The 25742-nt window shown below is 40.4% G+C and overlaps 1 protein-coding gene and 1 pseudogene across 4 annotated transcripts in view; both read right to left on the minus strand.

Annotated features, from left to right (window-relative positions):
- GRIN2B (glutamate ionotropic receptor NMDA type subunit 2B) overlaps positions 1-25742 on the minus strand; it is a 403399-nt gene that overhangs the window by 317758 nt on the left and 59899 nt on the right. The gene's annotated exons all lie outside the window — the stretch shown is intronic.
- On the minus strand, positions 5821-6315 carry LOC118524317 (zinc finger protein 280D pseudogene; annotated as a pseudogene).

Raw genomic sequence — 25742 nt, forward strand, 5'->3', positions numbered from 1 at the left:
AATCATACCACATGTATTATTTCACATTTTGCTTCTTTTACTCTGTATCAGACGTGTGAGATTTAGCCATGATGTTGGGTACAGCTGTGATTCATTTACCTCAATTGCTCTATACTGTTCCATTCTGTGAATGTACCTCAATTTATTTATCTACATTGGAATATAGATAAGACTTTTGGGTCAATTTCAGTTTGGAGCTATTTTGCCACGTCAACTGTTGCCCAAGACCTGGAAAAATAACGCATGTTTTCTGTAAGATTTTTAACCTCTATGTGGTATTCACAGGGGATATATGTATGTATGTGTATATATAAACATATATATCCTGCCTATGAATTTCAAACTTATCCTCTATATATTTCAAACTTAATACATAAAGTCAAACTACTTTTCCAAATTGGGCCAATTTCACTCTCACAAGCAGTAGAGTTCCTCTTAATCTATGTTCTCACAAACACTTGGTATTAATTTGTACAAATATTTCAGCCAATCAGTGGAATATACCATGGCAACTGTTAATGGTTTTAATTTGTATTCCTCTGCTTCCTAATGAGGTTGACATCTTTTCGTATGTTTATCGGCCATTTAGATATCCCCTTCTGGAAGGGCCTTTTAAAGCCTTTTTACTAACCCATTTTACTAGAGAGTTGTCAACTTTATTCTTATTAATTTATACAAGAATATTCATTTCTTTATAAATTATGAACACTTTATATAGATACAGAGATACTATATTTTGTATATTCTGGATATATATTTCTTTTCTTAATCTTTTCTTCTCTTAAAAAGATTTATTTATTTATTTATTGAGAGAGCAAGCACACGAGTGGGAGGCGCAGAGGGAGAGGGAGAGAGAATCTCAAGCAGACTTCACGCTAAGCACAGAGCCTGACAAGAGGCTCGGTCCCAGGACCCTGAGATCAGGACCTGAGCCGAAACCAAGAGTTGGATGCTTAACTGACTGCACCACCAGGCACCCCTGGATATATATTTCTTTAAAAAATCTAAATCAGTAGGGCATGTGATGTGATGAACACTGGGTGTTAATACGCAACTGATGAGTCACTGAACACCACACCTGAAACTCATGGTGTACTATATGTTGGCTAATTGAATTTAAATTTTTTTTAAAAGTCTAAATCAGTGCTGTACAGTATGGTAGCCAGTAGGCACATGTGGCTATTGAGCACTTGAAATACAGCTAATGAAGGTAAAGAATTGCTTGGTAAATTTAATTTAATCTAACCTAATTTAATTTAATTTAAGTAGCCACATGTGGCTACTGGCTACCATATTGAACAGCACAATCAATCCTGAATATGAGTCTTTTGTCAGCTATATATCTTATAAATGTATCTACCCACTCTGTCTTTTTGTTATCTTTATGATATAACGATATAAAAACTGCAAATGTAATGTAGTTAAACGTATCAAACTTGCTTTTTATTATTAGAAATATTTTGCTTTATATAAAAAAAATTTTTCCTACTCCAAGTTCAGGAGATATTCTTCTAGCTGCTATAAGGTCTATAGTTTTACCTCTCACATTTACATCTCAAATCCACATAGAATTGGTTTTTGTATGTGCTAAGAAGTGAGGAACCTTTTACATTTTTTTTATACAGATGCCCAGTATGCCCAGCATTAATAATTAAAAAGTCCATCTTTTCTCCATCAATCTGCCATGCTGAGTTTTGGTACTGAGAATATGTAAGCCTCATTTTAAAAACCTTAACAAAACACCAAACCAAAACAAACAAACAAACAAAACTAGGGACTGTCATCTCTTTTTATATTCTCTGGAAGAGTTTATGTAAGAGTAAAAGTTTTCTTCCTTTAATGGTTGACAAACTTGCCAATGAAGTTCTCTGAGCCTGGCATTTTCCTTTTAGGAAGATTTCTTTTACTACCAATTAAATGTATTAAAGATTATCGTAATTCTTAGATTGTCTACTCACTTGTGAATCAGTATTGGTGAGTTCTATTTTCTAATAATTTTTCTATTCAACTACATTTTCAAAACCATCAGCATACAGTTTTTATAATAATTTATCTTTTTATTTTATGTAGTCTTTCTAATGTTATCCTCTTTTTCATTCCATAGAGTGATTACATGTGCCTTTTATCATTCTTTCGTGACCAGTCTTGCAGGACATTTTAAGCGTGTAAGATTTTTTTTTTCCAAAAAGACTTCAGATTTTGTGAATATGTTTATTATCAATTTCTTTCATTTATACTGTTATCTTGAGTCCTTCCTTCTGTCCACAGTCTTCTAGGTTATCTTATTTCCCTTTACCTAACTTCATGAGACAAATGTCTATTAATTTTCAGCCTTTTGAAAAATATAAGCTCTAAAGACCATAAATTTTTCTCTAAAGACTGTTTTATCTGCATCCTACATATACTAATTTGTTATTGTTCAAATCAAAATAGTTTCTGAACTTCTAGATGATTTCTCCTTTAACACGTAAGTTATTTATCCCAAATATATCAGATTTTCTGGTTATCCTTTTGCTACTTACTTCTAGCTTAATATTTACACAGCGATCAGAAAGAATAAGGTCTTCTGACCTCGATTTCACTCCTTTGAAATTCAATGAGATGTGATTTAAGTTCTAGTAAATGATCAATTTCTTAAATGTTTCATATATGCTTAAAAAACGGTTTGTATTCTGCACCCTTTTACTGCACATATCTGTTATGTCAAGTTTGTTGATCATATTGGTCAAATCTTGTATATCTATATTGGTAACTGTTGGCTTGTTTTATCTGTGACTGAGGGAAGTATTTTTTTAAATCTATCATAATTATGAATGTTTTTATTTTTCCTTCAGCAACTTAATTGTTAATTATATCATATATTTTGAGGTCATGTTACTAGGTTCATATAATCTAAAAATTTTAGATCTTCCTAGTACACTAAAATTTTTATCACTGAAGTGACTCGTCTATTAATATCTTATATTAATACAGCCAAATCAGCATTCTTTTGGTTAATATTGCATGGCATATATTTTTCCAACCTTTTATATTTAGTTTTTCAGTGTCCTTATGTTTTAGATATGTTGCTTGTAACATATCATTAACAGCATATCATTAGATTTTTTAAAATCCAATCTGAGAATTATTTATTTAAGTAGAGCATTTTTAGTTTCTGTAATTAATGGGCTTAAATTGGTTATCTTGTGTTTTCTATTTGCACTGCCTGTCATGTTTTTTTTTTTCATTCTCTCTTTCTTTTCCTTCTTTTGGATGATTGAATATTTTTCTCCCTTCTATTTCCCACCTACTAATTGTAAGTTATACTCAGTTGCTACTGTTTTAATGTTTATAGTTGAAACTAAAACATGTCTATTTAATTTACCAAACTTTAAAGTTAAAATTTGTACCCTTTTCTCAGAAAATAGAAGAAATGTCTTAAGACAGTTTAGTCCCATTAACCTCCACACCTAATTTATACATTTTTGTAATGTACTTTTCCCATTTTTAATTTTATCGGTATTATTCATTTATTTTTGTTATAAGTGGTTAATACTCATTTAGATTCAATATTTGTTCATCGTGCATCTCAGACCTTTCATCTTAAGCTCGTGTTCCTTCTGCTTAAAATATAACCTTCAGAATGTCCTTGAAGTGTTGAGACTAAAATTCAAGCTTTTATTTTCCTTAATTTTTGAACTTTTACCTCATTCTTTTTTTTCTTTTACTTCATTCTTAAAGGATATTTTTACTGATATGAAATTCTAAAGTACTAGTTACTTTCTTTCAGCACATAAAGTTTCTACTATCTTCTGGATTCTGCAGTTGCTCTTGAGAAGTCAGGAGTTAGCCTGCTGATCATTTCTTTATACTAATCTGTCATTTTTATGACTTCTTTTAAAATATTTTTTATGTAGTTGATTTTTTGCTGTAATATTATGATATATTTTAAGGCAGAAATCATCTGGAAATCTAAAGTAAAAATACATTTATTTGTGTTTCTTAGTATTCATTATAACTCTTGAATCTGGACATTTGATCTTTTCTTCTTCTAAATCTAATTTATAATGTAGATAAATATAAATATAGATAAATATAGCTACTTTAAGGTCATGTTTTCAGGTATATTCAAATTTAAAAAACTGTTACATAACTCTGGTAAAATAAAAATTTTACCCTTATGATATGATCATGGGATCTAGGTGTGTGATCTATGATCAACGGCATTATTTCTTCAAATATATTGCTTCTACCTATTTTCTCTCACTACTCCTAGAACTCTGATCATATGCAGAGAAGGTCTTTACCTTCTCACTTCTCACTCTACTCTCCATGTATTTTAACCTCTTTTCTACATTTTCTTTTTTCAAGGAGGACTCGCTGGGGAGGGTCTCTCCCTGGCTGCCTTCTGGATAATTCTTCTGATTTATCTTCTATTCCACTAATTCTCTCTTCAGTTGTATATAAATCTGCTGCTAAATCAATCATATGGTTCTTACTTCCAGTTATTTTATTTTTTGCTCCTAGAAGTTCTAGTTGGTGCTTTTTTCCCCCCCAAGTAAAAATGGTCTCTACTTTTAAAAAGTGAGTGGTTGAGCTCACAAGTCAATCACACAAGTGCTTTTCTGCAAGATAAACATGTTACTTCAGACAGCTTTATGCATACGACCCACTTCATCACAGAAAATAGTTTAAAAGCACACATATTCAGGGGTAGAGAGCTAACATCAATAACAGTTTAATACTTCATCAAGGAAACTGAGTATGACTACAGTATTTTTTTATTGTGAGTACACAGTGGTGACTAATATAAAACTACTAGTACAGCTGGTACCACTGTCTTGATTCATACTGAGCCACCAGCACTTTACCCACCACTGCTTTTGCATCCTCAGTGCAAATACCAACACGGTGAAAAAGGCAAATAGTATCTTTGTATTATTATGACAGTCTCCCAAACCCACAAGAGAGTCTCGGGGGAACCCCAGAAGATTGAAGACTACACTTTGAAAACCGCTGCCCTAAGGCAATGCTTCAATTTTTAAAAAAATATACACTGATACATAACATCTATGTATTTATTTGCATACACACATAAACTGTGAGTCAGTCTGTACTGAAATCCCAGATCTACCACTTGCTAGCTGTGTGACCTTCGGTGAATTACTGAAGCTCTGTGAGCCTCTGTTTCCTCAACTATCAAATAAGAGTAACAGGGTGCCTGGGTGGCTCAATCAATTGAGCATCCAACTGTTGGTTTCGGCTCAGGTCATGATCTCAGGGTCATGCAATCAAGCCCCACATGGGACTCCACTCTCAGCATGGAGTCTGCTTGAGATTCTCTCTCTCCCTCTCCCTGTGCCCCTCCCCCCCCCACCCACATGCAAGCACGTTCTCTCTCTCAAATAAAAAAATACATAAATCTTTTTAAATATTTTAAAAAGAAAATAAAACAATAATAATAATAGTGCTTGTTTCACAGACATTAAAAGATTTATGTAGTGCATTTAGCACAAAGCCTTACAAATATTAATAGCTCAATAAAAACTGTTAACATGAACAGTTACTTTTTAAGTTTTTTAAACTAATTAAACTATGAAGGTATGTTTTCAGAATAAAACGTTACAATAGCCTCTCAACAATTTTCTAAATTTAGAACCAAGAATACCTGGCCCAGTTTATAATCTTAAGTAGCTTGCCATTGTGCAATTTTCATTACTGATTATACTTTCATTCATGTTTTGATAGCACAGTTTTCAATACTGTACCTATTTAATGTAAGCATATTGCCTGATTTATGAACAGGTTAGGTAGTTAGTTCCTGGTTGACATTGTCTAATGTCACTTAGGCTTTCTGAACCAATTATATTGGATGACTACCCATGATAGCCCAGAAATTGTAGATATTGATAAATAATATCCAATGTATCCCTGAGATGACTATGTACTTTCAGAAACACAGGTCTAGACAAAGTCTGAACAGTAACAGAACTATCTAAAGATCTAGTTTCAGGGGGAAAATCTACTGGTGAGGCAGCCCCTGGATCTGATGTTGGGTTCACTAGTACTGACTTGTGCGCTGGGATGCAGCAGTAATACCTGAGTGCACCATTCTTTAGTCCCCTCAAATATGAGCTGAGGTCTACCCTGTTCAAAATATTTGCAGTTGCTGGTTTTGAACCTGATATCTCTCCAACAAAGATCAGCTCGTGGTCATCCTCACCCTCATCCTCAACCTCTTAGTTTCTTCTGCTATGGTTCCAGCTCTTCTTCACATTCCATACACAGTTCTGCCATTTTTGAGTAAGTTTTTGGCTGGAAAGGGTTGTGGCCCATCAATTTGCAGACCTGGGTTTCTGCAAACTGTCACCTAAGTACGTGTGACTCCAGGCAAGGCATTAAGTTATACCTGTTTTCCTTCCTTTTCTCCCCTTAATCTGTCTTGTATTGGTTTAATTTGCAGGTACTAAGAGCTGAACCCGGAGCAGAGCTGATCCCTGAGGAGGAGAAGAAGGTGGAGGAGGAGAAAGACGTGCAGGAAAACCCGCTGAAAATCGGCGAGGACAGTGGCAGGTCGCTGAGCGGTAGGTAAGGCGGGGTTCCTGTGGAACCTCCTGCGGAGGCTGGGGGTCAGCCTCCCTGGCTCGGGGCTCCCTTCCTTCCCCGCAATGTGGGAGGCACACGCAGGTCTGCACTGTGAGGCACACCCTGGATGGCTGCAAGGCCGACTCCCGCCAGCAGCGGGGTCCCCGCCCAGCTGGGCGTGCCTGCCTGGGGGTGCCCACCTGCTCCCCTCCAGCCCCGGGCAGTAGCCCCTAAATCTCTGGTGGGTTTTTTTTTGTTTTTTTTTAACAAATCTTCTAGAATATAGTCTATACTTTTCTAGTTCCCAGAGATATTTTTAAGCTTACCTTTTATTTCTTTAAATACCATAAAGATAGTTATCTGTAATATATGCCTGATGATTCCAAAGTCTGGAGTGTTTGCCGATCTGTCTCTGCACTCTGGTGTTTCTTCTGCTTCGTGTTGGTTTTGTTGTGTGCTAGTTATCTCTGAGGGTACTGCTCACTACCCTTGAAAATGGAAAGGGGAGGTAGGTCCCATAGTCTAGGATGAAGGTGTCTTCCTCCAAAGAAGTTTGCATTTGCTTCTGCCGGGTGCCTAAGACTACCAGGAACCCAGAACAACCTCAAACTAAATTCCCTGCTAGAGGGTTCTGGATCATCCATTTATGCAAATACAGGCTGTAAGTACTCTGATGGTCTGAGCCTGCTGTCCTTAACAACTTCTCAGAGACAGGTTTTCTTTCACTTCCCCACCTCCAGCCCCCTTCTGCTCAGTCTTGAGGAGACCGCTCTCTCTGTGCGCTTGCTTGGGGATGTGATGCGGGCATTTGTAGCTCAGAGATCCCAGCACAATATGGGAGGGTTTCCCTAGGCTCCCCATTTGGACCACATTCCAAGTTTTGTTTTCTGCCCTTTCCTCCCAGGCCATCAAAACTGCTTCTCAGTTTTGAGGATCAGCAAATTGCAGGGGATAAACAGAGCTCCCAGTGCTTTTCCCGGCCTTGGACTTCAGCCTCCCAATTCTTTATTCTCTTTTAGCAATTCAGTGCTTTTAAGACATCCTTTTTATCCAGTATTTTAATTTGTTTTTAGCCAGAGGGTCAGACTAATTAGCCGGATTGCCATATTCCTGGAGAAGAAATGGCATTTCTCTGTCCTTTAAACATTCCAGCTTGTGCCTGGCCTCCTAACTACAAACAACTCCACAGGCACTCCAGGCCTTACCTCCTGTCCTTCAGTATCGAAATTTAAAGTCCAAGCCCACTGAAGGGCAAAGCTTTACCACCCTTCCATCTACTCCCACTTCTTTATTATACAGCTTTGCTACAGTCAATCAATTTCAAGAACAACATTTTGAGTTTCAGGAGCAACAGGTTGTGAAGAGAGACAATCACCCATTTGATGATATAGAGATGAGTGGTCATATTCTACAAAATGTGCGGTCTTTTCGCATGGTCTGTTGTAGGTGGTGTATGTGTGCTTGTGAGTGTGTGTGTGAGTGTGCACGTGCCTACACGTGCACAAGAGGAGGAAATGGGTGTATTCAGGATTTATTCTAGTAGAAGCAATTCCAGTTTTGCTGTCTATAGGGCTTTATGACTTCTGTGAATAGGCATGATGACAATGACTTCCTTGTCTGGAAAATCACAATAAACTGTTCTAAAAATGTCATCGTCGCAATGTGTATACAACCCAAAAGCCAGTCCCATGGTGAATAGGATTAATTTATATCATAATAATTTGTAATTTTAAATAATTCACATCTTCTATGTATAATTTAGACACTATGTGCATGACTCTTACTGAGAATAATGTTTGCAATAGATCTATCTCTGTGAAGATACAGCATACCCTGTTTCTTGGCCATTCGTTATCTATGTAAATTACTTAATATCTTTAGTTCAGAGGCTTCATTTGTAAATCAAAGGACACAGACGTGAAGTTGTGTAAGACTCCTTCCAGCCTCACATTTCTTCCAAAGGTTTATTTGTAATACGGAAAGCCATTTAGAAATAAGCTTTTTGCATTAACTAGTTACATGCAACCATACGAAAGAATCTCACAGATAAGATAGGAAGCAAAAGCCACCAGACACAAGAGTACATACATACTGCTGGATTGCCTTTATATGAAGTTCAAGAACAAGCAAAACTTACTTAAGGCTGACAGAAGTCTGAGTAGACTTGGAAAGGGCATGAGGGAACTCTCTGGCTTGTTGGAAATGGTTTCTATCTTTATCTGGAGGGTGGCTGCCCAGATGTATACATATGTAAAAATTCACCCAACTGTGAACTTGATACGGTTCACTTTATTGTGTGTACGTTACGCCTCGATTTTTTTAAAGTGCATAAACAAGAACTCAAGAAATATTTAAAAATGATCCTTTATCATCTCATTATCTCAATGTTTCTTAAAATTCAGGATAAAGTAATTCACCTTTTTAAAAAAAAAAGTAAATGGCAGGGGCGCGTGGGTGGCTCAGTAGGTTAAGGGTCTGCCTTTGGCTCAGGTCATGATCCCAGGGTCCTGGGATCGAGCCCCACATCAGGCTCCCTGTTCAGCGGAGAGCCTGCTTCTCCCTCTCCCTCTCCCTCTGCCTGCCACTCGGCCTACCTGTGCTCTCTCTCTACCTCTCTGTCAAATAAATAAGTTAAAATCTTAAAAAAAAAAAAAAAAGTAAATGGCATTTTACTTATTACTGCCCATGAATGCCTTACTTGGAAATGCATACAGTATATTTTAAAATCTTTTTTTTTGTTATTTTATATTCTATTTAACGTTAGAGGTCATAATTCTTTTACTTCAGAGTAAAAATAAACAGAAAAAAATGAACGAGGTTTTCTCTTCATTAGGCATAATCTTAAAACTTCACTTCTTTATTTTAAAAAAAATCTTAATTCAACTTTCACCAAGTCAAAATGGCATCCTCATCCATTCTACCCATTCTCCAGTTCTTTAGAATTCATAACACTGTATACTTTACTTTTCCTAAACCTCACAGCAATATCTATGCCATTTAAATTACTCTGGAAGGTATGTAGTTCTCTATCAATTTCCCTCAGCCAAGGAAAACAAAAGAAAACCACACATAAATATGCCAAAGAATTCCAAATTTGAAAAAAAAGAAAGTTATGATGTTCAGTGGTCATAGGAAACGCTGGAAACTGTTGTTAGACCCAGGTACTATTTTGAGATAGCCCAGCCCGTTCATAATTGCCAGTACTATAAGCACTCACTGTGCATCATGATAAAGAGCATTTAACTGACATTATGTCCTCAGATAACCATAACAATTCATAAGATGGATACTAATATATCCCCATTTTATGGATGAAACTAAAGATTAGAAGGGTTTAAAAATTAACCCAATTTTATATGGCTAGTAACCGGCAGATGGTGGATTTCAACTCAAGAAGCTTGATTCTGCCACAAAAATTCTTAAATATCACACTCTAAAGTCCTTCCCTATGATGAACTGAACGTCTCCTTTTACCTTGCACCTAGTTCTGCTCCTTAGGGAGAGAGACGCAGAACAACTAATCCCCTGCCAGATGACAACATTTCATATACTTGAAGAAAACTCACGCCCTGCCCTGCCCTTCTCTCCTACAAATTAAAAACACCTCTTACTTCTACCATTTTTTATATGACTTACTTCAAGTCATGTCCCCTTGCTTGAGACGTCTCACAAAATGTACCCCAGTGTATTCACTGATTGCCTGGAACTGAAGAAAGGACCTTCAAACTGGTCTGATAAGAGCACGACACCAAGCACACTGCTGGACTTCTCCAAGAAAAAGACCACTTTAATGGAATCTAGCAATGCTCGGTTAGTAGCGAAAGTGATAGGAGAAGGAGCCCCAGGATTATGTGTACACGCGGTACATAGTATAAACGAGGACTGGCTCACACTTTGTAACGTGGGCAGGCTCCAGGAAAGCAGCATAAAGATACTTCCTTCTCTCCTTCTACCCTCCTTAAGCTAGGTCAAAGCCATTGATCCTTGGGCAGCACAAAGGGCGAATTTTGGAGCTCCAGATTTGGAGCCATGTTACACAGATCTGCACTGAAGTTGAGTTACTACTCTTTGTATGTGTAGAAGTCCACATGAAAACCCAAGACCGACTGTGAAACTGCCCAAGTAGATAAAGATGAACACCACCCATTCCTGAGAACTCATCTTTGATAAGGACTACCTGAGTTCAACAAAGGGAGCTCAAAAGTCTAACGTTCATATTTTAAGGGTTAGTACTAATAGTACCCTCAGGTTAATTCCACTGGGTATGTGCTGTGTCTCCTGGTGATCTACAGCCTAGATGGAGGAGGAGGGCCAGAAACAGTGACTCTTGTTCTTAAATCCACCAAAACTTTCTGATCAGGCTTATGGAAGTCTCGGGGAAAAATATGAACTGAATGTCTTATAACCAACAGGGGCATGGCGCAGTCTGGCGCCCAGCTCTGATGCACCGTAAAAATACATCGTATCCGGCGGCCTGATGGCTGACGGCTTCCTGGTCATTAAATTTCGACAGAGACTAGAAAGACTCAGGAAGAAAGAGAAAAGGCAGAGGGTCTTAAGGTAGGGAGGAACATCCCAGAGTAATAAAGATAAATGTGATAAGGAAGTGAACACAAGAGAAAAAGGAGTGTTGCAAACAAGACAAACTAATAGTAGCTGTTCTAATTTATATAAATATTAGGAAAGAGAACAGGACCTGAATTAGAAAATATCAACCATCCTGGTAAAAAAAGAAAAAAAACTCTGTTTTTAAAGACAGGTTGATTGTCAGAGATTAGTAAACAACAAAGAAATACCACCTCCTATGTTTTAGGAAACAATCACCCAATTAAGCCAACTAAAATATTTACCTAAGAAAACCAAGAGCAGAAGCCATTCAGAATATGTTTCAGGAATGGGTTTTAAGATGTTCCAAAGTTCAAATAATTGAGGTTTTTCTTATAAAACTAAACTTAGCCAAACTGCTTCCAAACCTACTTATTCCTTCACTGACAAATATAATAATGCTCCCGGGGCTCAGATCTTATTATTATTAAAGACTTATTAAGTATCCCTGGCGTGCTGAATGCCGCCCATAATAGATGGATAAATACACTGTGTGCCCTCCCTTGAAGAGCTTAGTCTTACAAAATTGATAGGACACACAAATAAACACCCCCAAATTTGTTCCAGAGAGAAGAGTAGATGCCTTTATAATGCTTTGGTGTTAGGTGCAATGATGAAAAATGAACTGGACTTGTTTGATGAAATGGGACAAATACATGGACACAATTATTCTAGCAACACACAGCCTTCTCTCCAGCCCCAGAGAAGGTACAGCCCATCCTATAGCGAATCCCTTTACCCCGGTCCTCCCTCCGCCTCATCTTCCTGCCCCCACTCCGGCTCAGACCTTCACCATTTCTGGCCTGGGTCCCCAGGAAGGCCTCTCCTCCACGAGCTCTGCCACCAGATCACCCCACTCTGAGCAATCTGGTACACTATTTCCCAAGGAATTTTTTTTAATAAAATGTAAATTTCACTGTGTCACTCCTCTGTTTAAAGATTCTTCAGTAGATTCCCACAGCTCTCAGGATAGAGTTCAAAGTAATCCCTTACCGTGACATAAGATGATCTTTGCAGTTTGCATTTCCATAAATTTTCATTCTCCTCTAATGGCATGACTCCTCAGGAGCCCATCTACTCCAAACCTACTGCCCTTTACTTGAAGATTTCCAAATCTGTCATGCTTTCTCGCATTTCCATGCCTTAACTCCTGCTGAAGGGGGCCTGGGACAGCTTGTCCTTCCCTCCTTAACTAGCTAGCCCAAGCATCACCTTCACTTAAAAGGCATTTCCAAACCCCCTGCATGTCCCTGGGCTGGCCCTCCTCCTCCAGGCCCCGATCTGCCCTCATATGAGACCCTACAGTACCTCTACTGGGACACTGTGCTGAGTCTTATCTGTCTCGTCAAGGAGACCAGGAACTCTTCTAGAAAACAACAACACCCCATACATTTTTGTATCTCTAGCAGTTTGCACAGAATTTATAAGAAAAAAAGTGAGAGATAATGAGCCTAAAACAGAATAAAATGATATTTTCAAATAAAGGAATGAATGATCACATAGTTGGTTCAGACTCTAGGGAAAGGATTGGACTCCGAGCCTCAACACCAATGTTGGTAGAAGTTGGAGGTGGGAGTGGGGGAGGGGAGAAGCCCCAGAGGTGAGCTTGAAAGGGGGCCTTGGGCGACCAGTAAAGCAAATTAGTCTCAGAAGTCTGCTCTGACCTCACAGCCCGGGAGCCAGGAACCAACGCACAACCTTTGTACAGTTTGTGTCAATATTTATTACTTTTTACACAATTCTTCTTGGCTACCTGCTCACCTCAGGCAATAAATCAAAATCCTATCTTCTGGCTTTCTGGAAGGTCCCTTCCCTTCCATGGCTTGGAGGGAGGATGATCTCTTCTCCCTCCCTTTGTCAGGACTCCTAATCTAGGCCTGAGGCTCCTCCTCCGCCCCGGGGCACACCCAGGCACCCCCACATTGACAGAAGGAGGGCAAAGACGTCGCACAGGCCGCTGGGGGTCAGTGGCGGGGTGCCTCCCTTGCCAGAGGTGGAGGGGTTTGTGGACCCGCAGAGGAAGGTATTCGAGTACCTGTTTCCTTCGGGCTCTTTGATTCTCCTTCTTGTCGGTTTTTTTCCACCTCCTCAGGAAGAAAGCTTTTAGCTGGGAAAGGGCAGGCTTGACTGCCCATGCCGTCAGCACGGTGAAGCTCTGCCACATCGTGCGGGGCCGCAGCCAGAGAAGAAACCGGCGCCCGACACGCGGGGCCGGGGCGGGGGTGTCCAGGGGGCAGGGACTCACCGAGCCCCACGTGACCCGCCGCCCACCTCTCCCTTGGGGGACTGCACCTGACGCAGGGAGGGGGCTTGCCGCGGATGGCCCCTCGGCAAGGGGGGGGGTCATTAAGATGGAGCTGATGCCGCAGCCCTTACATCACTGGCTGACATTCACTCGGGGTGCAATTCAGCAACCTTATGCAGTGAATAATAGCCAATCGGGGTCTCTTGCCACTCACAGAGAAACAGGAGAAAGAGAAAAGCAAGAGAGAAGGGAGACCATCAGGTTGGAGAAGAAAGAAGGAGGAGAGGGGTGATACATTAAGTGCGAGGGGAGAGTGAATGACTTTTCACATGTTTAGTGATTAAAGGAAACGAAGTGTGAATGACACTGTGAAGAACTAAAAGCTACAGATTTAATATGATTGGCAGGAAGCCACCTTTAAGGTGTCAGAGAGCATTATCAGGTCTGTGAGAACAACAGGCTCACCTGAGCCTCCGGCTCCGTGCTGCGTGCTTGAGGGCACAGGGTCAGGACATGTGTGATCTTGGACAATATTCTCTCTCTCTCTCCAAGCCTCAGTTTCTTCATCCACAAAATCGGGATAATAGCAGTATCTACCTCATAGGATATATGGATTAAACGAGTTACTTATGCAAAAACACTTCAGAACAGTATCTGGCACACTGAACAGTACCTGCTACATAATTAATACTAAGTTTTCATCTTTGACTCTAGATTCAGCAGATCCTCATTCCATTCATTACGCTTCCCATGGAAGAAAAATCCTCCTTAGCAACAACCCTTGACAAGAGACCCTGAGCAGGTGGTCAAGCACTAACCAGGCTCCAAGGCATGACTGGATGAAGCAAACAGGGTGATTTCTTCAAATTAATGTCTCCCCTTTTAACTAATGATCCTTTGCCCATCTGCTCCTTCCTCTCTCTCCCCACCCCTAAAGCCAGAAAAGCACTGAACTTAAGAGTAAGAAGCAGTAGGTTCCAACTCGGACCCCACTACCCCTGACTTGATCCTCTGGGTCTCAGTTTTCTCAGCTGTAAAAAGCAGACAAGTAGCCACTATCTTAGGGGCTAAAGTAAGGTAACAAAAGTGAAAGCAACCAGTGTAACTCCTGGCATGCGTTAGTCACACGATAACTTAGATTTCAGCTTGAGTCTCAACCACTCCACCTCCTCGCTCTCCACTAGCTATGTTTCAGACCTGAGAGTTGTACCCAAAGGCATCACCCAACCCCTGGCCACAGGCAAACAAACACTATTCACTGACCTCCCTCTCTATTTTAAGCTGCACCTCCCAGGACTGCTCCTGGCCATTCTGGAAAAGTCAGGCATCTTGCAGATGTAACATTATAGGCTTCCAGCTCCTTGGAGCAGCAGTGCCCAATAGCACTTTCTGCAATGATGACAATTTATATCTGCAGTGGTCAGTGAACACTTGAGATGCAGCTCAGCAATGGAGAAACTGAGTTTTTATTTCATTTCATTTTAATGAATTTAAATGTAAGTAGCCACATATGACCAGCAGCTACTATATTCTGCATTGGACAACACAGCCTTAGAACCACCACCAGTTGTTGCCAAAGTGCTAACTCCAGCCACTCTTCCGAGGAGCAAGACATTTAAACCTTCCAACCACTTGACTGGTTATCTCTATTTGGCCGCTGTTGCCTCCATCAAGGGCAGTTTGGTAGAGCAGGAGAACGAGGTCGCTCAAAGGCTATTTCCAATGCCCTTCAATCACAAGGCAACTAGAAGACTTGTTTTTAGAATGCAGGTAAATCAGCATTTCCCCTGGTTCACTGCATTTGGGAGAATCATGAGAGACTATGGACTCTGAGAAACAAACTGAGGGTTTTAGAGGGGAGGGGGGTGGGGGGATGGGTTAGCCTGGTGATGAATATTAAAGAGGGCACGCACTGCATAGAGCAGTGGGTGTTATAATACGCAAACAATGAATCATGGAACACTACATCAAAAACTAATGATGTACTGTATGGTGACTAACATAACATAATAAAATTAAATTAAAAAAAAAAAAAAGAATGTATGTAAATTGCAAATATCCTTTTAACAGTCCCTAAGGGTTTCCCTTGCCACCAAGGGATTACTCTGTGGGATATCTCACCAAAGGGCAGAGCTTTCAGGCCGGCAAGGAAAAGCCCGTGCACTGACTGAAGATGGGGGGCAAAACTCTGGGGACCTTTTTGAAAATGAGATCCCTGGCATTTCCATTTCACAGAGTCAAAATTCCACAAAAATTACTTCACAGTATTTTTTTACATGAATCTTGCCAAGATCAGATTCCAAGAAGCAATAAAGAATATTAAGTTAGCTTTTACTTTCAATCGGAAAGTTTGTTAGGTTTGAAATCATCCACAAATTATCATCTTTGCCAAACTGAGATTGGCCCTAAGGGATTGAAAGAGGGAAGACTCATCCTCTTGTTTGGAATGCGTGAGCCTCACACCGTTTCATGACCTTCATTCCAAGGTGCTAAATGTGTTGTGTGGATTGTTCTCAGCCACTTGCCCTAGACAAAAACAAAACAAAACAAAACAAAACAAAACAAAAAAACACCCTGGCCCAAGTAAGAGGAGTGAGGATGGGAGGGAAAGCACATCTGCTCACTTGATAAATATCTATCTAGTCTTTACTACATGCCAGGAGGGCACAAATGACAATGGGGCTCCAAGCTCAGTTACAGACAAATCCATAAGTAATTACCACACACAAGGTGCAGTCCACACAAGCTGTTCGGAAACACAGAAAATAGAGCAGGACGTGTCACAAGAAAGTCAAGGAAGCTCTACCAAGAGGTAGCCTTTGAGCTGGGACTGAAGAATGGATAGAAATATGCCAGGTAAGGTTGGGAATGGGGCAGCTACATTTAAGGAAAAGGATGTGGGAGAAAGTCAAAAGCACAGAGGGTGAAATGAGCCTTCTAAACTGGGGGCAAGCCCCAAAACTGGCCCCATTTCATTTTGGAGCCTCTTAGTCTTCCCAGTCTTTCCCAGCCCACTTGGCCCTCTTCCAAATTCATGCAGCCAGTCCAAGAACATCATGTTCCCTTGGGTCACACCCCATTATAAAAAGTCTCCTGCCTGTGTGGGGCCTGCAAACAAAATCCCATGATCCTACTAATTGTAGGGGCCAAGAGCAGGCCGCCCCCAAAATGTGCCACTTAACCACACAGATTATTTCAAGCTAAAATCAAAGCCCAAAAGGCTCAGGAAGAATTCCACCTAACTGCTTAAAAGGAATTTAGATAAGAGAACCTGCTCCAGGAAGAGAGCTATCACCATAGATAACTACAACATAGTATGAATTAGGGGTGATAGACGGGAAGGAATTTAATAAAGTCAGCTTGTTAAAATTCCTTTGTATGTCCCATTGTTTCTGAGGCCCCGCAAATGTTTACCAGACACTTACTCTTTTTCATCTTCCTGTGAATTGCTTCCCTTCCCTTCAAAGTCCCAAACCTCTACCCCCTTTCTCCTTTAGTTCAGGATGACAAACATATCTCATTTTGCCTGTCTTTGAAGTCTCATATCTGTGTGGATTCCCCATATGTACAATATTAAATTTGATTTTCTCCTGTTAATCTCATTGTCTCGTGTCAATTTAATTCTTAGCCCAGCTAGAAGAATCTTGAAGGGTAGAGAAAAATTTCTCCTCCCCAACATAATCAAGGCTCCTACGGCTTTTACAAAGCCCTAGCAATCCACCATATTGGTGAATGGTGGTTGCTGTTTCTTGGAAGAGACACCCTAAAACCACTGCTACAGGTAGCCAGCTCACCATAGGATGCTGATCCAAGATTTTAGAGAGAGCTGGTGACCATTAGAGTGGACTGATTATGTTGGGAAGTGTTGCAGTACTTTAAAAAGAGAACACGCCACATGACAGTGAATTTAACGAGAGGAATGTCAGGAGGCTAAAAGCGGCTGTAAAGCACAGTACAACAGAATGATGCAGGGTAAGAGGAAGGAGACAGCAATGACCAGGGTAAATGTGGGCTCGTTGGAAATTTTTCTGACATGCCATTAGAGTCTTAAAATTGATCTTCTAAGCCACATTTAGGAGGCCAAGTTTTAAGAAGGTAAATTTACCCCCCAAGTTCAGAAGGAAGCTAGATATTCTCAGGAAACTATGTAATATTACAGCTGAATATATATTCAAAACTTGCCTATAGTGGTTAGATGAAAAACATATGTCCCATTCTGTGGGAATATCTCATTTTAAGTGACAATTCCAGAATATACAAAAATGCTTCTTTTTGCTTTCTTATTATTCTATATGCTAGAAAACATCAGATTTTTTTTTGCAGGGTTTTTTGTATCCTCTTATAAATTAGGTCACCTCACCAGGCTTTTTGGACCTGCTGGGTAGATTTTCCCAAATAAAGACATCACAGTGGTCAGCTGGCAATATCAATGATAGAATTCAGGTCCCCAGAAACTGGAACCAAGTAGGCCACTGGACTGGCCATCAGATATCCATTAGATTAACTTTTGAGACCAGGTCCCCCCTTTTCTCCTTGTGTGCATTTAAACAGACATGTCTCTTAACTCCTCTGGACCTTACTTTTTTAATCTGTAAAAGGGAAATAGTAATAAACTTCATGTGATTGCTGAAGAGATTAAATACAACGATATAAGGTAAAGCATATGAAAAACAGAAGTCAGTAAATCTTAGTTCAATTGATTCTAATAAATGCCATTCATTTATCCATTAATAGGAGTTTGAGTGTGTGAAATCTGAACATGTTGAGTGAAATGTCCACAAAACTCCTGGCTTCTGATCCCTCGCCTAATTATCAATCACAAACAGGGTTGACCAACCCAGTTCCTTTTCATTTTCTATTCATTTCACATTCTGCAGTGAGACACTGATTAAGGGAAAAGAAAGTGTATGAAAGGGATTATTACTTGCTCCCTCCCCTAAAAGCCTGTGGAAATTGATTTATAGACCACCCACTATGAAGTTGGGATCTTTTCCTATAGGATTTGTAGTTCCAAAATGAATGACTTTATCAAAATAAAGCTGGAAAAGGATTCCTTAGTCCCTCCCAACTGTGATGTCTTTTAGAACAACTGACTTGAAAGTCAGCTTTCTTTCTCCAGAATCCTTCTCAATCTTTCCACACACTCAAAACTACTGGCAGTCCAACCAACTTACTTTTATTTATTTTACTTATTTTTTTAAAGATTTTATTTGTTTATTTGACAGACGCGTAGAGAGAGAGCACAGACAGGCAGAGTGACAGGCAGAGGGAGAAGCAGGCTCTCCGCTGAGCAGGGAGCCCGATGTGGGGCTCGATCCCAGGACCCTGGGATCACGACCTGAGCCGAAGGCAGCCGCTTAACTGACTGAGCCACCCAGGTGCCCCTTATTTTACTTATTTAATACCTCAGTTGTTCTCAAACAGAATAAAGACTTCTAATTCCACCTAATAATAGAGATTCACCTGCTTCCAAATCCCCCTTCTGGGGAATTCCCACAATGAGCCAAGTTCCTTTTCTTCCATATGCAGAACCCAAAAGCTCTATATTTACCTGCTCGATTTCAATGTATTAACATGCACATAACCAAACCTTCCCATAAATAGGCACGTAGACCTGGCCATCCTTATCTCCAATCTTATGAGTCACAGTGTCTAAGTTTGGTACTTGGTGACCTTCTGAATGTACCTTACAGTTTAGAGTTCTAGGAGTCCCAATATGCAACCCATATGGAAAGGAAACAAAACCAAGTTTAAGATTATAAACTCCTTTTCTTCACAGATTTTATTCCAACTATCCCAATAAATCATTTGTTTCTCTCAAAACTTTTCTAAAATTAAAACTTCTTTCTAAACTAACATTCCCTAATACCACTTATGGAATGGTCCCAACACTTTGGAAATAATGTCCTTGTCTGACATGAAAGATGCCAGGTAGAGGCCATATGACATTTTTTTTCTTACAGATTTAATGACAACTATAAAAATAACAACAACAAAAACCCACGTGATACCATCTTTCAAGATGACCTTAAACTAACTCATTTGATCAAAAAAATGGTGATATCCATTTGCAAATAGGAAGGGAAGCCTCAAAATGAGCCAAAGAAAACTTCTGACCAAGATCTTGCTTGAAAGTTGGGAGGCGAAAAAGAGAAGTCTCTTGAAAGGAATGGAAAGCCCCCTCCCCCCCAATTCTGAAGGCCAATGGGATCTCAGGGACTGAGAAAAAACAAACCTTCTTCTTTGGGTCCATATCAGAAGCATCTTGAAAATGAGATCAGTGATGTTGCAGATGAACTGGCTGGAGCATTTAACTCCCTTCACCACAGGAGAAAGATCACATTCCCACAGAGGAATACACTACAAATCCTTTCAATCAATTCAGCTTTTCACCCTGTGTCTCCCCTTAAGAGCTTATCTCTGGAGAGGCCTCGGATGATAAAAAGCCCCCAGAGGAATTCAAACACAATCCTGTGACTAACAGCCCTTCTCCTCCCTTAAAGAAGGGAGTGGGAGAACCAAGAAAGTAAAGAGCAGGAAGGTGAAATAAAAAAGGAGAATCAATAAAACTAAATTTCCCCAACTCTGGTATGCCTATCATTCAAACATCATTCCTTACCACAGTATCTTCTCAAGGAGAAAGGTTAAGGGGATAGGGCTGCAGCAGGGAAAACAGGGAAGGAGATGATATTGCTTTATCTTAGGCCAAAATGTCATATTTTAATTGCACAGCATTTGTTTGTTGGTCCCCAGCACCATTCTCATCCCTAAGCTCCCTCTTGCACCAGGACTCTAAAGCCTAGAAGCTACCTTTTCTAAATGCCCTCACTGCCAAGTTTCTGATTAGACTCCACCAGAAAGGGGCATTAGCATAAGATGGGGAAGGCAGAAGAGAAGGAGAAGCTACTACACTCTGGGGACAAGTTGAGGCAAGTACCTGGGCATTGGCACATGCCTGTGACATCAGGCATCTCCCGAGAATCACCCCCTTGGTTCACTGCAGTCCCCACACCTACATTTTTCCTGAATGGGGCTTCCCCGGCCTCCCCTCCCCCAATCTTCCAAAGGTTTTGTGAGCCTCAAATTCCCAGTGTTCAACTACTTCCTATTCAAAATATCCATGGTGGCCTCTGTGAATCCTGACTGATACATTGGTCTATCCCATGCTTCACAAATTGGAGTACCCATACCAACCCTAAGGGCACCAGAGATATATAAAAGCATGGGGAAATATGGCACATGTTCTTGAGTCTTACTTCCATAGTGTCTACTTTTAGGAACTGGTTTTTATACTAAAATAATCCCTGAAATACTATGAAAGAAAGGGCACTTTAAAATAAAATTTTAGGATAAAATACAAAGCTTAAAAGAAAATAACTCTTACAAAAGGCTACTTTGTACTCTCAGTACCTGAAGAACATATTTCCACCCTCTGCAATGATGAATATCTTGGTGCAAGACTTAGAGACACAATGTGCATCTATCTATCCTTCCTACTACCTACCTACCTACCTACCTGAGCTTCTCCTGAGTTCTGTTCCAGAAAAGATTCTAGATGGTACAACATCATCAGGCAGGTTGAGTCTATACACGCTCCATGAACTGTACATCAGAGCATGTAGCATTCAATTAACTGAATTACTATAAATATCTTAGCTTACCCACCAGAATGTAAGCTCCCTCACGATAGGGAAGGCACCATGTTTAAGCTGTGCGTTCTGTATTGTGTGCCTCCAACAGGGCCTGGCCAAGTCAATGTATATCTCACTCAGTGCACTAAGGAATCAGTGAATAGATGGAAAGGTAGCTAAATACTTAACGTGCACAAGCGGCAACACACCATAGAGGTGAAAGTTGGTAAAATATATATTATTAAATGTGTAACCTCAGACAAGTTATTTTGCCTCCAAGTCTTAGGTTCGGCATCAGGAAAATGAGGATAATAATTATACCTATTTCATAGGGTTGCTAGGATTGGGGTGAAGGCTCAAGAGAGATGATACAGGCAAAGCGCAAGGTGTCTGGCACAGAGTAAGCTCCCCCATACATATTGGCAATGATCATTACCTATTTTCCCTGGATTTGAATATCCTAAAGTAAGCTTAGATTATACAACTATACTGAGTCCAATTCAATCTTTCCTCAATGGTTCAGAGAGCACTGAAGTGCTTCAGCAGGTCATTTGAAATAGAAATTGTGTCTTCAGTTCATTAGCCAGAATGGTAGATCGCAGGGTGCCCCTGGTTGTCCCAGCTCAGGCCCTCACTCACACAACCTAAGCTGGCTAGGAAAAGCTGATGTTTTGGCCACATGGCAGTCTTCCAAATTGAACTGTTATTTGGGGTAGGATTACGAAATTAGTAGAGAGGAGCACACAGTCAATGAAATAATACATTTTGACTCTAAAAACGAAACTGATATAGCAGCTCATGAAAGTTTGTTCCTTACATGAAATTCGAATTGGCAGCTGTGTGAAGCTCATCACAGAGGCTAAAACCTGACTAAAGGCAAATGAACAATTATCAGTGATAATGTACATAGTTAGAGGAATGCCTGGTGGGGAGCCTGTGGTACCCGTGGTAAGTCTAGTTTTATTTAACATCTTAGTTAATGATCTGGAAGAGAGATAAACAGAAAACTAAAGAGAGATGCTGAAGTGGACATCTGTTGGCTTTGCCTGCCGGGCACCCACTCTCCTGCCGGTGCTAACACCCAAGTTGTGTGCTAAGAAATCCCCTCCCACAGTGAGTAAAATCTCCATGGGACTGTCAAACGAGATGGCCCATGCTGGGCCAAAAAGATGCCCTCTCCCTGGACTTGAATCTTAAGCATAGTATCAGAAAAACATCAGACACCATAGAACCACCAAGAATCATTTATTCCAATGGTTTATCTCTGGGAGAAAAGAAATTTATGCATTCCTGCTAACTTGATCCTTGGACTCTGTGGCTTTTTTCCCCTTGCCTTTCCCTTCAAGTCTAATATATGTCTTCCCCGACCTTATATTAGTCAGTATCATTTTCTGTGGACAACAACCACAAAGCCCAACAACTAGAGATGCAGCTTCTACTAAATGTAGATAGAGTACACATTCTGTTTATGTGGCCCTTCAGCAATTCTCAAGATCCTTTTTGGGCACTAGCATAAGAAATACCACTACAGACAAAGCAAACGATTTAAAAATTACAGTGTTTTGATTCAACTTGAAAAAAAAATTCACATTGACATTTTTTCTGGGAAAAAGAAATGATTCTAACATTCGCACAACAGAACAAATCACCTAACCTTAGAACTAAGGTGAAAGCAGAGAATCAGACAGGAGATTTCAATGAGACGAGGCACTTTTAAATGCTGTTAAAGTTCTATATTGCATAAAGTACAAAACATCAGACATTAGCAAAGTACAATCATGGTAAGTGACCTCTATAGTACATTGTCTGAATTATTCGGTACATGCCTTCTTATAAAGAGAGAGAGTAGGGACAGAATAAACCCAATGGAGTTTAGAGAAGTGTAATAAAAACGAATCAGGCTATCCAGGGTAAAGGGATGGATGCTAAGATAATACTAGCTTTGTTTTCCAGGAGCCCTGCTCTCCTGGGTGGAGAGCATGTAAGGAGGCCACCATCTTTGCTTGAGGCTAAGAGCTGCTCCATGATTAAGCGCCATACTTGCTGATTACCAAAAACATTCAGCCACCCAGGCTCAAAAGGGGAGATGAAGACCAAGGGGAGATGAAGACCAAGGGTGAGGCCAGCCTAACTGCAGCCCAACTGGATGTTTTATGTCACCCAAAAAACCCTACACTGCCTCCACAACAATTCACCTACACTGCTTTTGGGCCAGGGGAAGAAGCTGCCCCATCAACAACTAAAAAGTGTACTTACTTACAAGGAGAATTTGGAAGGAAAGAGAAATTTTCTTCTCATTACTGGAGAGAATCAAGACCATTTTTTAGTCTACAAGGAACAGGGATTCCTACCCCAGTTGTTCTTTCCTCCCAGAATCAATGAGCAGTGCTTCTGAGGGAACCAGACAGCTCAACATCCTGGCTGGTTCTGAGAAAGACCTAAGGTACACACTGCATACAGCATATAAAAGGAGTACATGGTAGTAAGTATATTATATAGATATAAGATAATCTAATATTGTATCAGTAGGGTCCCAAAGGAAACAGATGGCAATCCCAAATAGGGAGACTGATGCAAATTTAACAAAGAGACTATTTATAAAGGTGTGAGCAGAGTCAAGGGAAAACAACAAGGTGGCTGATTGAAACACCCTGGGTCTGGCAAGAGTGGGAGCTGTTACAACCCCTGGATGCCTACAGAAGCAAGGTAAAGGAGCTAATAAAGGAACCCTGCAAGAGCTGGCCCTGTGAGAGGGGTCACCCTCTAAGGCATCTGTGGCCTTTGGGAGAAAGAGGAAGCCATTAGCACCCCACAGCATGGTAGAAATGAAGTAAAAGGGACAAAACTGGGGAAGTGGCCCTCGAGCCTCATTGTGCTGATGCTCTGTTCCCAGGCATCCCATTGGCCAACCCTAATCTGATTTGGGTGGTCCAGTGATCAGGTAAACCAGGTTCAGCCTCACAGTGGTTAAAGCAGAGTGAAAGGATAGAAAGTAGATCCGGAGTATGTATCCATACTGACATCTGTATCTTCATCTTTCATGTCATAATGATTTGCACACATTTCTCAAAGTACACGATGCTCATACGTCAACTCTTCTATTTCTATGTAAGATTTTCTTACTCTCTTGAAGTAATCTATAGTTTCTATAGTTTCTTTAATTTCCTCAGTTATAAAATTAGGGATTAGTGTACAAAGGTGGTATTCTCTTCTTCTCCCCCATACAGACCCAGGCATAGACATGGACAAAACCTTCCCTAAGACTATAGTCATAAAGGAAAAATTAAGATAATGATAAAAATGCTAACTTCCCCCTAATAGCTCAAAGGAAAAAGGAAATCTTTGCTTTAACAACATATATAAGGCAGAATCCACATATCCCATAATGTATGTCTGAAGCAAAAACCACCCCTACACTAAGAGGGACAAGAAGTGGCTGAAAGAGCAGGCTTGCCTTTGTCTCGCATTAGAGCTCTCAGCACCTCCCAGGTCCTGACCGTAGACTAAAGTTCAAGGCGTCGTGTGTGACATGACCCATCCAGGACCCCGGTTTCTGCAAGATCCTCTTACACAGCGCGTGACGGAGCAGGAATCACAGGAAGAAATGAAGGGGTAATTCAGGACTACGGTGTTAGAAAAGGCTCGAACAAAGTGAGATCTGTTATGTCATGAAAGGACTGTAAAAGAAAGTAGGACAGCTGTCATTTTTGAGATATTTGCTGACAGCATCTTCAAAGCACGGCTTCCTTTTCTGAGTGCCACCATTTTGAAAAGGAACGTGGGCCTGGCTCGGCAGACCAGTATGTCATCCACTTTACCTCTGTCCCGACGGTGGCACCAGCAGATGTTTTATGAGAGAACTCAATTACCTGCCCTCCACAACAACCTCACATTTTGGGAAAGGACCCCAAACACCTTGCATTTCCCTTGGGGCCTTAAAACTCAAGGAGCCCAACAGTCATCTTGCTCTACTTTTAATTCCTGCCTGTTAAAATTCAAGCTTTCTGAAACAGTTTCCAAAGCTATTAAGGCTATTAATAGTGAGATTTTGATGAGCTAGTTCAAAGTCAGCACTAATGACCTGTTGATGATTTTAATGGTTCTTGCAATAAGTACTATGAGTGACCTATTGTTAGAATACAGAGTGGCTGGCTTTTCCATTAATCCATTAACTCTTCTTTTCTCATAATTCTTTCCCAACTAAAATATTTTCTTCTTTTTAATTTGAAAAAAAAAAAAAACCAAAAACCTGAGAGAATACACAAAGAATAAACTTCAGTGACTGAGAATCAGGGGAGGCAAACAAAAAGAGGCAAGAAGAAGCAAGATTCTGAATTCCTGTTTGTATGAAGCTGTGCTTTAGAGAGGAAATAAATCCAGCAGGGGCCCACCCAGACCAGGGGAGAGGGCAGGGTAGGACTGCAAATTCAGAAGGCAGATGCTTCGAAGGTGATGGGGTCAGAGAATGGCTAGAATCCAGCATTTTAAAGGAGCTGCACCTGCACACACCCAACTGCAAAAAGCAACATCCAACCCCAGTTTGTACGCATAACTTCCAGTTCATCTCTCTTGTTCTGGACCTTGCTTAATGCCCGGGCTACTGAACCTTGCCTGCTGATATACTCTCAAGCCACCATCCACACCTAAGCACTGTACCCATCCTTTCTTCCCAGGCAGCTGCTCTCCTGGCTAGTTTT

The sequence above is a fragment of the Halichoerus grypus genome, chromosome 6, assembly GCF_964656455.1.
Source record: "Halichoerus grypus chromosome 6, mHalGry1.hap1.1, whole genome shotgun sequence".
Taxonomy (NCBI): Eukaryota; Metazoa; Chordata; class Mammalia; order Carnivora; family Phocidae; genus Halichoerus; species Halichoerus grypus.